At 47.4% G+C, this 17,639-nt stretch overlaps 1 protein-coding gene across 4 annotated transcripts in view; it reads right to left on the reverse strand.

Annotated features, from left to right (window-relative positions):
- zeb2b (zinc finger E-box binding homeobox 2b) overlaps positions 1-17,639 on the reverse strand; it is a 50,069-nt gene that overhangs the window by 30,573 nt on the left and 1,857 nt on the right. The window lies entirely within an intron of this gene.

Raw genomic sequence — 17,639 nt, forward strand, 5'->3', positions numbered from 1 at the left:
ACTCAAATTGATTTGGATAATGAAGGTCGCTGCACCTTGAAATATAACGGCCACTTATTGTAATTACTGTCGCAATTACCAAGGTCATCACCACGGAGACAAAGGGCCTGAAAGGCTCGTGCCAAAGATGAGTCTTTTATTTACTGCTGTCGCTGCGGCGAAACATCTAAAAGTCATGTCAGACATACAACAAATAAGCGCTTAGAATGCTGTTTGACTTCAGGCCCCCTCGGCCCCTCCCCTCCCCATCCCTCCCGCCGTTCCCCTTCTCCTGACTGCCTGTCACTGAGGAACGACATCCTGCTTGAGACGTACTCAACACCTTGGCGGCGGCGGCGGCGCCGACGGGCACAAAAAGGTTTGACACGGAGCATCTTAGAAAAAAAATCCAAAGTGACTTATGCGCCGCTGTCAGGTGCAGCGGCTGTTTCCTCGCCGCGCTATCTGTCAGAATCAAACACTATTAGAGCGTGTTTCCTTTCACACAGTCGGGCCTGCAATGAAACCCGTGGCCTTTGTTTGGGCCGCACCAAGCAGGAGGATGACCTCAGCTCTGAAACAATAAAGGCCCTGTAATGGCCCCTCCAGAGGCACGCCGGGGGGGAGGGGCTATAAACTTTTCTTTAACACACTGTGCAAATTGATGCCATAAAGTCTCCATCTCATTTGGGAGATCCACCGCTTATAAAACAAACGAAGTTTGCGGCGAGACTTTGGTGGAAGCAAACAAGCGCTTTTTGCTTTTGACAGCGACGTGTGGCTTTAAAAGTTGTAGGAGTGGGCATGAGGCATGGCAAACCGCTAAGAGGATCAAATATGGGAGCACAACAAAAGCTGTGTCACAAGACGCCCCCTCCCCGCCCCGCCCCTCCCCTCCCCACCCACCGCCTTTACCTCTAACCTCCTGTTACCACGACAGCACCACAAAGGCAGCGGCCCATAAGAACACAAAGAACAAAACGGCGGACAGATGTAGGTATTGTCATGCAGAGTCCGCGCCAGCCCTCCGAAGGCTCCCACCACGGCCCGGCCCGACCCGGCTTGGCCTCGTCTGAAAAAAGAGCAACTGTGCGGCACTGCCCTCGCGACGGCCGTGACTGTCGCCGACCAGGTCGGTCAGAATCGGCCATCTACTCTTCACATCACTTGTCTTTCGGTGTTTTTAAAACCCAAAATGGATGCCATTATCCGGCTATCACGTCCGGGGTGGGATCCGGATAGGTCTGTGCTGCAACTTTTGGACCGATGTGTTGCGGCACGTCAGCGTTTGGACCACTCAGGGTATAATTGCCTTGCGGTGGTAATGACTCAAGAGCGGGGGCGTCGCGGAGCTGCCTTAAATTAGCCGAGGATTTAATCTAATTGGTGAAAGTCATCTGCTCCAACCGTCCTCATGCTAAATCCCCTCGCTCGGCAGTCTAGACGGAATTCTCATGTTGGGACAAATGTAGAGCGGCTGGCCGGTCTAATGCCTGAGTTAGCAAAGCGTGCTTATTTTTATTTTTTTTTCACCGAATCAATACGCTTTAAATTGATTCCTGGTTGTAGAGTCAGGATTTGCCCTGGAGAGGAGCGGCGAGCGGTGAAGGACCCGAGCAGGTTAAATAGAAATAAGACATATAATCACACATTTCAAGCACTCACGTCAAGGTAGCGCACAAATGCCAGAACCAAAAGTGGGCCATTGCGAAGGTAATTTGCTCGTCATCTTTCCTACGCTTTGAACGTCCTCTTCAATAAACCTGTTGATAGCCTGCGGCACGCGGCGAGAACACCCGGAGGGAACATCGCGTATCAAAGGAAGACAATCTTTCCCCATACAAAGGCGCCACTACACCTTAATGTTGAGTTTAATCTCCCGCTCTCCCAGGTGCTAGCAAAACTGTTCATTCATTGACGTAGCATAAAACGTCGGAATCAGCTTATGACATTTTACGAGCGCTCGTGTGTACGTTGCAAGGTGAGACGTGTATTGCGTTCTATTAAAGATGAAGCTCCGCGGGGCTTAGTGCATAACTCTTTTTTTTTTTTATGTCATTCAATTTAGCTGCCGCTGGTCCTCATGATCAACGACAAACCTGAAGGCGTACGTGGCGTGCGCAGCATGTCAGGGCTCCACCTCGCCCGCCACCTTAGAGGATTCCTCAAAGTGGATCATTTTCCTGCTTTTACTGAGCGTTTGTTTCCACAGTCCCAGTGGGAGGAAAGCGTTACCTACACCTTGAATGCAAACAGCACGCCTACGGAAGTTCAACGAGCTATTCGCGTTAGCTTTAAAACAACAAACCAAACAAAAGAATCTACGTTAAAAAAATGCACTCGATTGTGATGAGATGTCGCAGGCTTCCCGCAGCCTTGACCGTCCAAGCTTGTACAGTATGTCGGCAAAATGCTTTTCAATATTCATCTCCATGAATATTTTCCTCTGTTTTGTATGAGAAATAAGGTGGAAATCATAAACAGGTTCCGGGGGATGTTGGAAAGGGGAGGGGCTGTCTGGGAAATTGTGCGTGGTGGGAAGACAAATCATGGCCTTACCTCAGGTGAAAAATATTGTTGCTTTGTTTAAAAGTGCATGGAAGGCGAGCCACGTTATTAGAATGTTTAAATATTAATTCTTCCGCTCGTAAAGACGATGGAAGCGAACGCGTTCGCTACTTTGTTCCCCCACAAGCCGCTGCAGCAATCTCAGTGTGCTCGCCCTCCTGGGGGCGAACGTCATTTGCACTTGGGGTAACATGATGGTGTGCAGGTTAACATGTTTGTGGCGATATTACAGCAGGTTGTCACGGGGCCGCTACTGATGGGAGCGTTAACATCTGACACCTCAACAACCTGCAGCTCACCTGTCACATGCTGAGAGCTGGCTAATTGCTAACCACGCGCATGTGGGTCGCTCGCGTGTTGCTATGGAAACGTCACAAATTATTAAATTGCCGAGACATTGCATATTTTAAAAAGGAAGCGGTTATCCCCAAAAAATATGATATAGATACGTAGACATGGCATACGTATTCACACTTTGCTCCAAATTAAGTACAGGGACGAAAAAAAAAAAAGAAGAGAAGTATTGATTCAATTAATTTACTGATGATTTTGAGATGCACCTAAGCACTTGTTTTATTTTATTCTTATCACTGACATATAAAAACTGTCATAGTGCTAAGCTGGAAGAAAATAAGCTACCTAGCTAACCCTACCCATCTTGTCAAAGCAAGCTAATGACGTCAACAAAAAATATATATATAATTTTCTGGTCAGTTTCTTCTTATTTTTCTAGATAGGCAGATCGTTTTTGAATGCCAGAAGCTGGTGGTTTTTAGTTTACACACCACTGGCTACACACACACGTCAGTGAGTCACTAAGAGGCCGCCAAAGTGCGGCCAAGGATCCACGTTAGCTCACGCCGACACCGAGAAGACATCAGATAGCAAAATGTTCGGCATCACTCTCAAGTCTTCCAGCCGAGCCCCACCCCGCCCCGCCGCCGCATGTTGAAGTCACTGATGCGGCAGTGGCAATTCACCAGTTGGGTGTCGAGCCACTCTAAAAGCTCATCAAGCACGGCCTCTGCTCGTAGGAAATAGCTTATTCATGACAACGGCGGACACGGCGAAGGTAATTACTGACATCAAGGTGGCCTAGCAAATGTTTAAACCTACAAGTGCTGCCAGAGCGCATGAATAATGCAGCGTCATTTGCATCGAGATCTTTTAAGTGTGCTTTATTCGGGAAAAAAAAAACCTGTAACATGGGCAGCGATTAAACTTTGATGAGCGAAAACTGAGCGTGAGTGTGCGAGTGTGTGTTTGCCGCATCCTTGTTTCTAGAAATTATTTAAACAGGTGATAAAGGGGACGGAGGAGGTGAGAGGAATGGCCAATAAATAATAATAAAGCAAGAGTGGTACAACAGTGGCAGCGGTGCCATCAAACAGGTTCCGTCGCCTTGTTTTAGACAACAAACGTGTTTTTACAGCTCTTTGAATAATAAAGAGGACAGAGAAAAGCATGGTTGCATTCTGAAAGAAAACAGGCTTACCTGCTTTGGAGCCAGCAGGTGCACAAGGAGCGGGACCCAAAAAAAAAAAAAAGAAAGAAGAGGAGAGTGAAATTAGTGAACACAGTAGCTTCATGTCACTGGTAAAAACATGATGGCACCGTATGATAATGTCTTCAGCACCCTGTGTTTGGCTGATAAATGGACCTGAGCCCTCCCTCTTTGTTAAACAAACCATACATCACCGGCTCGCTCTGCTCGGCCGAGCCGGGGGCCGCTGAGGTGACACAGAGCAGGGGGGGGGCTGGGTATTTTTAAACTGAGATTGCAAACAAAGACCCCCCCACACACACTTCTGCCCGGAGGATCACCTAGCACCCCCCCACCCTGCCCCACTTTTCCCACGCTAACCTCCGGCCTCATTTGCATCCCCACCCAGCGCCGCCGCCATTATTTTCAGGTGAGCTGTTCCGTATAAAAGAGGCGGCTTAAGGATGTGTCACTGTGCACATTAATGTGCATGTGAGGTGATGTCTCCAGGTCCGTCAGTGTGTGTATACACCCCTGCCCATTATTCGTGCTCCCCCCTCCCGCCCCGGGCTCTTAATTACGACTGACTGGCACCAGACACAATCGCCCCCTTGATTCGTCTGCTTCCCATCGCCCCTCCCCCACCGCCGCCGCCATCGCCACCCAGCAGCCCGCGGTTACCCGACTCATTTCCCAGCAGCCCTCCGATCTCCCGTTGGTAAACATCAAGACATGACGGAACTGCGTTGAGCTCGCCACGAACGTCCAAAAGTCATCTCCACCTTCACTTGACCTCGCGAGAGTTCACCGGGAGCACCTCGCTCTGACACCGGGGAAAAAGATAGTGGCGCTTCTTTTTAGCGCACATGAAGAAAAGTCACCAACTTAATGTGGCGAGCGTCTTTGAAGTTAAAAGGAAGGAAGTGGGACGCCACTTGAGACGCCAGAGGTAATCGTCCAAGGCGCCGACGAGCGTGATGTCACACGGCGCGTGCCGAGGCCTCATTTAGCAAATAAATGAGCTCCAAACCAAAAAGATGTGAAGAAGTGAAGCTCCGCCAGTTAACACATTGTGGAAGACGATCGAATCCATTTTGAGGCGAGGGAGGGGGGGGGGGGGGTCTTATCAGCGGATACACCTCCATTTTATTTCATTTATGAATTACAAGCAAAGATGCCATTATATATTATTAATTCTCTGCTGTTGCTTTGGCTCCGGCTGGCGCGGCGGCAGCGGCGAGCTACGGATGTCGGCGGCGGTGTAATTACGTTCTAGCCGGGCAGCCATCCGTTTCCTTTCAAAAATTTACAGGATTCTTAATCACGTTGCTCATTTGGGTGCACGGTGGCGGTGATGGCGAAACACAAACAGGGGGGCATGTCTGCTTGCACGGGAACACCTGCTTAGCATTGATAGCAGATGTCACCCAGTCAACTGAGGAAGGGGAAAGTGCGTGCGGCGAGGAGGGAGGGGGGAGGAGGCGGAATTAAAAACGCAAGCATCACCAACTTCTTATTATTTACTGACTCTGAAAATGAACTACTGGAATGGGAAAAGGAGAATCCTGGCAAACGTTAGGCAAGCGGGCCCCTCTAATTGTGGAGGGGCCTCCTCTCTTTGCGAGCGACTTCTTTCCGTTTGCATCAGTCTTTTGCTGCATTATTCATTTGCGTTACAGCACGGGATGCTAATTAAGGTTGCCGTTGTCTTTATGTGAAACGTGCATATTTTAAACCGGGTAATGCAGAATGACACACACACACACAATCTCAAATCACGGCGCCACCTTGCTACAAATCCACTACTGTTTGCAATAACAGCGTGTAGAAAAACACACACAAAGGTCTTGGCGACAAAGCCAGGACCTTGATACGGGTACCTATCAGTAAGATAAGAAAAGACGAGAGAGAGTCAAGGAATTAGGGAGGACGGGAACAGGGGGTGGAGAGGTGACCTATGTCACACATTTACAGACACACAAAAAAAACACCTTCCAATTCAGAAGGTCTCAAACACATTACGAGGTCAAGAAATTAACGGGTGAAAGTTAATTTAAAACTGAAAGTGGTTCCGGGTCATAAAGCGTCAGCCACATTGAAAAAGCTGACTAAGAATATATCGACGCTGTTGCGATGCATACGATGAAGAATCGAAATGATCGAATAGTTTTGATTAACAATATTTTTTTCCCAAAATAATTCCATCAATATTCATAACTTAAACATTAACATTGAAAAAGCTGACTAAGAAAATATCGACGCTGTTACGATGCCTACGATGCCTACGATGAAGAATCTAAGGGATGAAATTGTTTTGATTAACAATATTATTTTCCTAAGATAATTCCATCAACATAAATATTCATAATTAAATATTAACAATTCTGGACTTTTTCGAAAAAAAAATCTGGTATTGTATAAACAATGTTTGTTTTTCACGATTGTTCACGATTGAACACGATTGTACAACGGTTAGCCAAATAGCTTAGCAACGTTGCTAGCTTCGAACGTACACAAACGTGCCAACGCTGCAAGACAAAAGCTGGCGAGGTGTGATGGAGAGCTCGCTCGGTCGGGAAGGAAGGATGAGCGCTGCCTTTAACGCCCATCTGGCTCCGAGATGTAATAAAAGTGACGTATTGATTCCTTTGAATTTACGAATGCCTGCCATAAAGTGCATTTCCAAAGCCGTGGCCTCTTTAGAGCCCCCCCCCTCCCCCTCCTGAATGGATCAATTATGTGCCCACGTAATCCTGTTACCTGAGGAACCCTGGCATACTTCACAGGTCGCGCTCGCATTATGCGCACATTAATTCACTCAAGCTTCTTTTTTTTGTTTATTTGTTTTTTGTGTGTGTGTGTATTCCACAACGCCCCCTCGTGCCACCGCTCTAATGCCGTACTAATTTTAGCGATGCCCCCGCCCCCGGTTTTCCCTCTCCGTCTCTCCGCCAGGCTTTTCCCTACACGCTTTGTTGTCATCTCCCTTTCACCTAAGCGCCGTCATCCCGTCACACGGGCCGACAGAAAAAATATGTCGGAATCATAGGGAGACACTTAAGGTAGCATTTTGTCTGATAAATCCACGGTTGTCTCCACACTGCGCCCGGGGCTATAAACAAGGTAGAGTTTTTTAATACGACACACGAGAGGCTTCCTCCATCTGCTGCGAGATAAACGCCACTGTGTGTGAGGAGGCAAAGCGCAGCTCTACACATCTGTTACACCAGTCGGGCAGCTCCAGCCATTATAATAATATTATCTCTTATATCCAGTTGGCAGAAACACTTATCATAATAAAAATCACAACAGGTACTCCACACAGATCAGAAGGAGAATTTGAAAATGGCGGGATTCCAAAATAGAATGTCTTCATTTGAATCTGTGTCAGCATTTCTTCAAAATACGATAAAGGCCTTCCTTGGTACATTGTGAAAATGTGCAAAAATTCATCGTTAACAATCTTAAAAGAGTTTGGTGTCAAACTCGTTTTTGTTGCGGGCCGCATCGGAGTTATGTTTCCCTCGTGGCAGTATTAATGACTAAAGTTCAACAATTTTCTAATTTATTTTGAAATTAGGATTATAACAAACATTGTTCCAATATCTCAGGAAAGATAATTTTGGTGTATAACAAGAAACATTGAATTGACACACATGATTTTGCTTTTGTGGGCCACATAAAATGATGTGGCGGGCCGGATCTGGCCCACGGGCCTTGAGTTTGACATCGGTAGGTTAGGGCAACCTAATCCCAACAAATTCTAACCCAGAGTGGATAAAATTTCTACCCCAATCCAGGTTTTTCATCTATCTTTGAAAAGGGCTACCGACAAGAATATCGGTCCCGGCTCACTGGGACTAAGCAGTACAACTAAACTATACATCCAAATAATACTTCCAAAGCAGAAATAATAATCCCGGTGAATTATGACACACTTGGCTAGAGCAATTCATGACTTACAATATGTCGGCAGTGACTCAACGCGTGGCCGCGGTGGCCGAAAGCGGTCACGGATCATCACGGCGTGAGTGTAAAAGTTGGACGAAGACGGCGGCCTGTCAGGTGGAACATAAATAGACGTACCAGTCTAGATATCTGTTTTACTATCTCAGTGGAGCCGAGAGGGAAAGTGGTGAGGTGGGCTCAGGAGGAGGTGGGGGGATTGCTCAATGGCGGTGAAAGCAAAAAAAAAAAAAATCAGCCTCGATCTTATTTTCCACACTTGGGCGAGCTACAAGCAGCTCAGTTACACTACACTTGCAGTGAACAATCAGTCTGGCAAAGGTTCACAAAACAGCGAAATACCTTGTCACTTACTGGCTGACCTGCTCCGAGGATGAGAAGCGAGGGAGGGAGGGAGGGAGGGAGGGAGGGAGGGAGGGAGGGAGGGAGGGAGGGAGGGAAGGAGGGAGTGGGAGTCTCCGAGAGGGGCTGACAACATGAAATAATCGGGAAGGAACTCTGCTGTGACTGAAGGAAAATGGCCTTCTTGGAAAATATCTCCTAAATTATTATTTTTTTATTTTACAGATTATAATCCCTAAAGGAAAAAAAAAAAATAGGTCCACTCTGCTGTACATATTTTGTGATGCGCAACGACCCAAAATAAGATCACAACAAAAGTCGTGATGACGAGGAGGTTTAGGTTTCACTCCTGGACTTTCCGAACTTTTTGCCGCCACGCTCTGCCGTAAGGACGCCTCCCATTGGACGTAGCCTCCCCCCAGATCCTTATACCACACTGTAAAACACAAGCGCCATGTTTGCTGGCACAAACAGCCGTCATAAGAAATGTGGCTCTAGCGAGACTTTCTACAGCCAGTTTTTTTTTCTCCCCCCCAAGATGGTGGAAAGGTTTGGCTGACTGTCTCGTTCCAGATCCGACATTCCAGCGCCGCCAACTATAATGATGTACAATGACAGGTAATTACTAGGGGTTGTGAACATGAGAGGTCCAGATCAGCAGTATCTGTGAAGGTTCTGGAAAATCTGAGTGGGAGCGAGGACGGCCGCCAACATCCCGAGCGGAGCTCCCATCGGAAAAAAAAAAAAAGAAGAAAAAAATTCCCAGCCACCAGTTTCGTGTTGTGTTTTCCTTGACTTGGATTGTGAAGAAGCAACATTTGGGTCGTGTGTGAGCCACGTGCACCGAATTTCCAAATAACCTCCGAGCTTTGCTGTGTGCGGCAAATAAGTTTCAGTATTTAGCCAACAGTTTCACCTGCATGCCGTGTGTGTGTGTTGCAGTAATCATCCTCACGCCCCTCCCCCACCCGCCATAAATTACCTCATCAGTGAGTGAAATTAACGCAAATTCTTGCAGGCAATCTGACAATTTCTAATGCTAATTAGCTTCTTCCCTTTACTTTTAAACTGTAGCACCTGTTTAGGTGCTGAGTGTGTGTGTGTGTGTGTGTGTGTGTGTGTGTGTGTGTGTGTGTGTGTGTGTGTGTGTGTGTGTGTGTGTGTGTGTGTGTGTGTGTGTGTGTGTGTGTGTGTGTGTGTGTGTGTGTGTGTGTGTGTGTGTGTCGTTGCAGGCGCTGCAGCCGCATTTAATCACAATTTTAATTAAGCATGTTGGTAGATGTGTGAGAGAGAGGCAATTATAATGCAGATGAATGATGATTTTTTCCCGCATTAAATTGTTTTGTTTCTTCGTTAGCTTGATTGCATAAACACTGCTCACTTCTTATCTGCTGTAATTTTGTAACTGTTTTGCCAAGGGAGGGGGAGAGGGGGGGGGGGGAAACACCAAGTTCTTGGGATTCTTTGATCCGGTTAACCCTTTAATTACCACAGCGAGAGGAAGAGGATTTACTGTCTTTCTTCCTCAAAACAATCAGAGTAGCGGCTTGTCAATCATTGTGAGGGTTTTTGTTAGAGCGCTGACCTTAAAACAACCAATCAAAGTCTTCCGCTCTCAGGCGCAGATGGGTTCCGTTGGCACCGGCTCCCGAGCTTTATGTGCTCGTCAAAGTAACATTGGGTTCCACGACGGCGCCTTCGCCCGCCTTTACGGCTCTGGAATGTAGCTTTGAAATTAATGTAAAAACAAAGGCAAACCACCACGGCGCCTTTTTTTAGTTTATATGGGATGGGTTTTCCCTGAAGAGCTGCAAGTGGCGGCCGTCCTCCCTTTTTTTTTTTTTTCCTTCTTTCTTTAAAAGAGCCACTTTGACACAATCGGTAAACTGGACTTGCCCGAAAACACGGGGGGAAAAAAAAAACTCCCAGAATCCCTCCGTGCTGTGTTCAGTCCAATGACCCCCTCCCCCCGAAACAACACTCATTCTCTAATCCCACTGAGCACTGCTTTCAGTTTGTCCAGAGAGCATGCAGGGGACAGTCCAGACACACACATACACACACATACACACACACAGCTATATAAAACTTTGCCTTCCCTTCCGTCACCCTGAAGTGCATCTAACAGGCCGGAGCTCCTCTCTGAATATTAGCGGTGACTGGCTGGAGGTAAACAGAGCATTAAATCCTGCAAAAGAGGCCAATATGCGCTCGGGACAATGGACCCGACCCGCCATCTCCAAGCCTTTGTTCTGAGCTTAACAAAACTCTGCCGTCACACTGCTTTACCTCAATGGCGGCCTGTCGAAACGGCCATCAAGCCGTCAGCCCGCAAAAAAGCTGAGGGCGGGGTGGAGACAGTGGGAGGGGGAGGCGGGGTGAAGGAAGAAGAGGATGATGATGACAGGAGAAGATGAAGGCAACGCGAGTCGTGAGAAGATGAAGCGGACTACCGAGAGGAAGGAAGCCGTTAAATTATTTGCAAACAGGTGGTGGGAGGAGGGAGGGGGTTGAAATTAAAAACATAATCACCCTCGCCTCTCCCACGCAAACCTTAATAACAATATATGGCAGCAGGAAGGTGGGGGCGGAGGGGGGGGTTTGTCTGTGACGTGGAACTGGAGCAGCCAGACTCACTAAAAGTTTCATCAAAAAATCCTTATCTGCTTCCCTCTGAGGGTTGCAGCGGGGTGGGAGGGGGGGGGGGGGGGGAGAAGCTGGCCGACACATGTTAAATAAAGTATGTAAGCGTCTGCCATTTTGTAATTGACAAAAAGAAAAAGAGCCCTGGTGTAAACGGTTGTCTGTCTGTCGTTCTTGCGACTGTCTGGCGACCAATCTGCTTTAGTCTGCTGCTGCAGTCAGCTGAGTAACATTGAAAAAAAAATCACAAAATGCACAAAGTTGAAAAAAGAAAAAAAAAAGTCCTGAGTCAGCAGAAAGAAAGTATCACCCAAAAGTGGGCAGTGCCAAATTATTAATTGCCAGTGCAGCATGACAATTAAAGAAGGCTACTGCAAAGGTAGCACAAATGAATATTTCATGACTTTAATTACTGAAAAGTCATTGCCAGTCACTGCAACTAATTAGCAAACATAATAACATTAGCCAAACTGTGATTGGTGCTTCACCAGCTTGCAGACAAATGAAGAAAGCAGGAACAGGAATACCTCCACCTGCACATCTATTCCCATCATCCGTGTCTCACTCCTTTGGGTTAAGGTTTTGAGATTATGCCTACAATAATGCCAAGAGGCCCAAGAAAGAAAGTCCTTGGAAAAAAATTGTAATCAATGAGAAATGATCAATTTCTCAGATTTTGCCTTTTATCGGTAAGCCAACTGAACATTTATTTACAGAAAACTAAAACCGGTCACAATACTGATGAAAATCATCAATCTAATTATCGTTGATAATTTATGTGAATTTTTGTCCGAAAATTCTTTATTGCATCTTTGCAATGTCATTTATATATAATCGGACTTTTCTATTTATACGCTGTGATTATTTTATTCAATTTTTAAATTTCAATTTGAAAAATGTGCACTCTTTCAATTCGATTTTATTTCCAACGTTTGAAAGGTGCAGTTGAGTTCGCCGTGATTACAGAACTGTGAGCTTCAATTTTTCATAACATCACAGCAGATACATGACTTGCGTGTGTTTTCCTTCCTTCTCTAGGGGACCACAATAGTTGTTGTACAGTCAGCGCCGTGTTTTAAGATGTCACTCTCAAGCTAATTATAGCCACATATCATTTGAAGAAAAAAAAACAACAACTTGGAACGTATAGGATCAGATCGCATATAATTATATATATATGCATATATATTTTAGTCATATTATATATATGTATACATGTGTGTGTGTATATATATCATATAATATAAATATGATACAAATAAAAATAAATATGAATTAAAAGATCTAAACTTTACAATGCCTCTCGGAACAAATGTGTTTTCCGCAATTTTTAAAAATACTCCAGCTCCTAGCTAAAAAGAGGAAGTACAGTCCACAATTTGTGTCTATCACCTTCGGTTTGTTATTTGGTGCGAAGGACGTAAAATAAAAAGCGCTCATCAGAACGTAGTGCCCTAACACCATCATAAAATGACCTCAAATTCAAGTATGGAAGACCTCGTCAAGTCGTAAGAATAACACTGCAATTTATCTGAGGAATGCCGGACGATAAGGACGCAGCTTCTCTTGGCTGGGGGTGCATATAGATTGCACGGAGGGGGGGGCTCGATATGGGCTGGCGGTAGCAGTAATTAGATGCTGAGCTGCACGGAAGTCCCAACTTTTAGTCAGGAATGTCTGGAGAACAAACATCAGTGAGTCCCAACCAATTGGTTTGTGGAAGATGAGAGCTCATCAGGTGTGCCAAAGGTCAACCTTGATTGGTCCTCCAAAGATATGAACCTATTTCTCCACTTTCTGCGATGAGCGTGCATGGCTGCCTCGGCCTCGTTGAAACGCAAGCCCGAGTGTCTCCTCGGCCGTGTGAGCCGCCTGTCAGGACGACGGCGGACGACGGGCCTGTCGGCGTGATTATCCCCCCGCTACCTGAGGAGGTGTTTGTTTGACATCTGCCTCTGACAGCGGCGGGACGAGCGGCGTTCAGGGGCGGGGGCTCCCTATCCAGTCACAACCGATTAACACGTAAATTCACCTCTCTGACTTTTTTTTTTTTTTGCCACGCTCGACTTTGCTGCACATGTCCGTGTGCTGACATTTAAAGTAAAGGGTGCTGCACCCCTCCCCCCTCCACGTTTCATCTCTCCTTGACTCACTCTTGCCAGAGGTTAACTGTATGTTTGAATAACAGAGAGGCCGCGTGTAATTTCTGACCATTTCCTCTTTAGGCTGCAACCTCCGGTTAGCGGGCCGCTTGATCAGCGGGCGAGATGAAAGCTAGAAAAATGCGCGCAGCCGCAAAACGACCTAATTTTGTTCATCTCGCTTGGCGATCGGCCGCAATTAAAGCCAGATAACGCCTCGGAATTCCGTGCGAGGGCACGCGGCGGCGCGGGCTAGGCCTCGTTAGAGAAAGGTAACGGGAGGCGAGCGGCGAGGTGGCTCCCGAGCGGTGAATAATGGAGCAAAGTGAACTCGCTTCAAATAGCATCCGCTAGCAAGGTGGCGAACGCTGCCGACTTCCACCTTTACATACCGCGGGGTTGGATAAGCTCAAATCTAAAAAAGCCGAGTCGTCAAAATCACATCAGTGGATTGAAAACAATCAGCGGGATGAGCCCGACCGGATGGGCCCCGTAAAGACTTGTCACTTGGCTCAAATGAGGCGTGATATTTGCCGACGCATCACCGTGCGGCGCTCGGGCATTAAAGGTAGTGTGCAGGTATTTGCTTTAGTTTTTTTGCAAGGGAAGGAAACAAGGAGTCGGGACATTAAGTCCAACCCGTGTCTGAAGAGTCCAAAGTGGCACCAGCCACCAAATCACAACGTCCTGGTTGCCACTTTGGCCACTGACTGCCAATGTGTGTTAAGAGACCACCCCGCCCCCCCCCGACACCAGCCACCCCGTCCCTCCAAAGCAGGGGTTAATATCATGGCTGCCTGGTAAGGCATTATCCAGAACCTCCCAGAACAAAAGGCCCCTTTTGCAAACAGACTCTTTCTCCTTCACCCCCCCCTCCACCGCCACCCCCAGTGTCCAAAGGTGTTTGCTGAAGTAAATCTGCCTAAATCCTGCGCAGCTTGGCCATGAGGAAGAGGAGGGGGAGGGAAGGTGTACCGATAATCCTTCTTCTTAACCAAAAAGAAGAAAAAAAGTTCTGTGTGAGGAAAAGAAAGGGTAAAAAGAAATCCATATCACATGACCCCACCCCCCCCCACCCCCTCCCGACCAAATCCCACATCTCCCCATCTTTACTCAAGATTTGCATCCATCCCCGCCTGGGAGGTTGCCGATAAAGATATCAGTTACACAAGGAGCTTGCGAGACACCTGCCCGGTGTTTGCGGCTCCTAACTTTTTTTTCCCCCGGCAAGAACCAGACGACACCTGCTCGCGGATGCTCCGGCCCGCCGCTTCTTCAAGAAGCGGACGGGTGTCCACGAATAGTGCGAGCACGCCATCTCGTAACACTATCTGTGTGTCAGGAGGGGCCCGGGCCCCCGCTAGAGGAGGGAGGCTATAAAAGGCTTGTAACCAGGGGACCGGCAACAAACAAGCACAAACAGCCCAGTTATTTCTCTCCAGCAGCCACCCCTTCCTCCCTCATCTTCCTCCATCGCCTCCCCCCCTCCCACCCCCTTTTCATCTCGGCCCCCTTTCTGATGCTGAATGCAAATGTGCAGCCCTGCTGCTGGCGGCGAGAGGGGCTGAATTGTGATTAAGAGGGAGAAGAAGAAGCAGCAGAAGAGGAGCTCCTTTCTTTGTTCTCCCCCTGGGGGATGTTTACCAGGAGAGACGCGGCGGATCAGATATGAAAGGCATTCAGGTCAGCATTGATGTGAGCCAAAGTGAAATGGTACCTAAGGCATTCCAAAGACCCGCCGTGTCAGGGGTCCGGCCCGCCGGTGCCTCTGCGAGTGTGGGTTCTCTGGCCGCCAGGCGGAGGAGATGGGGAAGGGGAAGGGGGGGAGCGAAAAATAAAAGACGCGTCTTCACACCAGCGCGGTGGTCGAGGATGCAAAGGAAATAAAAAGAAATAAAAATGGCAGAGAAAAAGAAAAAAAGTCAGAAAATGTTTTTCATGGCTATTTTCGGGGGAAGGATAAAAAGCTTCCATCCGATGTCCAGGATGGAGGAGATGATCATTAGTCCGTGTGTGTGTGTGTGTGTGTGTGTGTGTGTGTGTGTGTGTGTGTGTGTGTGTGTGTGTGTGTGTGTGTGTGTATGTGTATATGTGTGTCCTGCTTTTATGTGTCTTATCAAAGGTGCGAGCAACTATGCACGCATGTGTACACATGCTGCCGAACTAGGACACAAATCAGAAGAGATGACGATGAAGACAAAATGTCACATCAGAAAATGAGAAAATGACAAAATATCAAATTAAAAAAAAAAAAAAAAGATTCAATTTTTAACGTGGGGGGAGAAGAAGACTGCCGAGCGCTCGACTTCCACCCGGCAGACGTATTTATAAATCTCTTTTTAGATTTACATTTATAAGCCACGGCCGAGGGAAGAAGAAATCCAAAGGTGTCACGCCGCCGGTGACGGGACAATTCTGACCTCGGCCCGTTTGTGATTGTCGCCGGGCTGTGACAACGGCGCGTTTGTGCAGACGGCGCCGTCGCAGCGGGCCCCGGAACATCTCGCCGTCATTATTTCACTCGCTCAAACAGAATAATCCCTCGGACGCAGACGTGGCCGTGAACTGCTTGTATGCGCTAGAAGAAGCCATCAGGAGCGGAAGGCTGCACACAATTGGCGACCCGTATGGGAATGGCGGCGCTGAATGGCGCGGCGGACAACCCCCCGCCATTATTGACGGTATAAACATGTAAATGAAACACATTACCGCTGACAATCAATTGTCCGCGAGCGGCCTGCGAAACCTCCTCCTTCCCTCCCCCTCTACCTTGAGGGAGAGGGGAGGTGGGTGGGGGGGGGTACCTTGCCTCACTCCCACATGCCCCCCCCCCTCCTCCCTAAACGCTCACGGTTCTCTCCCACACAACTTTAAAAAGACTGCGGAATAATTGTAATGGACAAATTGTTTGGACTGGCACAAATGTGGCATTGTGTTACACTCAATGCATGCTTACACACACACACACACACACACACACACACACACACACACACACACACACGCGCACACGCACACGCACGCACACACGCTGTAATTCAGACTACATGTAAAGCGCGTTACTGAGCTGCAGCTGTTATGTAATCTGAGTACAGTTCCAAGGGGACATCCTGACAATTAAAGGTCAAAGGTCACACAGGGAAATCAGAAATGATTCACATGAGGGCAATGCAGGATTTAGAGGGCGAAAAAATCAAAAACATATTTCCCGGCTTATCACAAGATTTGTCTGTCGTCTGGTGGGAAAATCAAGCGCACGTTTGTTCACCGCTGGATCCGAAGAGCCACACCTGACCGGGCCCGAACTTTCACTATGTGTGTGTTCTTTGGAATATTGTGCGCAGACATGCAGGAGGAAGTGACGAGCTGTGTCTAAATATCACATGACACGCTGGCCAGAGAGCGTTACCGTGTGCCACCTCCAGCCCTGAAGGCCAACAGTCATCTGGATGAGAATGTCATCGCTTGGACAACTTAGTGAGCAAAGGCCTCATTAATACTAATTGGCTGGATGGCTGGAGAAAAAAAAAAAAAAAGAATCACATTGGCCACAAACAGGCCCTAAAATAAATTGCAAAAGGACACACGAAGCCGCTTTCTCCAAAACCGCGCCAAGATTTCGACACCACGCACGTTTGGGTTTGATTCGTCTTATTCTGACGGTGCTCTCGGAGCCGGGCTCGGCGGAACCGACCGGGTTAGTCCTCCGCGCAGTCAGGGGGAGGACACAACCCCAATAAGACTCTAGATTCCCAGGGGACTATGGAGGGGGGGGGGCGGAAAGGGAGGGGCCGGTGAGGGCATCAAGCAGGGAACTTACTACATGTCATATAATATTATTCAAAATACTGCATGCAACTATTTTCACAAGCGATTCAAATAACTGAGCTCCTCCTTAATGTGTGAAAATGATTTGGAATATTTTTTAACATTAAGGGGGTGATAAAAAAAATATTCATTTGAACAAAAAGGTGCTACTAAACAAGCTCTAAATATATATTTGTTCAAATAAATAAATATTTGAAAGCCAGCTGCTGCTTTTCACAAGAGGAATATTATGTTTTCCTCGCATTGATCCAGCAAATCAATAAATGAAATCTGATCCAAATAAAGAATCCGTGTCGGCGTTGCTATAAAAATCTAATACAATTAACAAGTCTCGATTCAAGAAAAATGCAAAGCTTGTCTGAGCAGCTGCATGGCAGCCTTCATGTTTCACACACACACGCGCGCGCGCGCGCGCAAATACGCAAGCACGCACGCACGCACACACACGCACAGTGTGTATGTGTGGAATAATCAGGAATAACGGGGCCAGGAAATGTCACAGCACATTTGCCTCTTGTGGGAAAGTGCGCACTCGAATGGATAAAGAAAAGCAATAAATGTGCACCTCCAGCGCGCCAATTAGTGTCCGAGTTGAGACGACAAGTCGAACCGTCACGTCCAGCAATGCACGCGACGAGTCGCGTCACCGATCATTTTAGCTTCATAATAAAATTAAATTGAAAAGAAAA

Source organism: Syngnathus acus, chromosome 2 (genome assembly GCF_901709675.1).
Source record: "Syngnathus acus chromosome 2, fSynAcu1.2, whole genome shotgun sequence".
Lineage (NCBI taxonomy): Eukaryota > Metazoa > Chordata > Actinopteri > Syngnathiformes > Syngnathidae > Syngnathus > Syngnathus acus.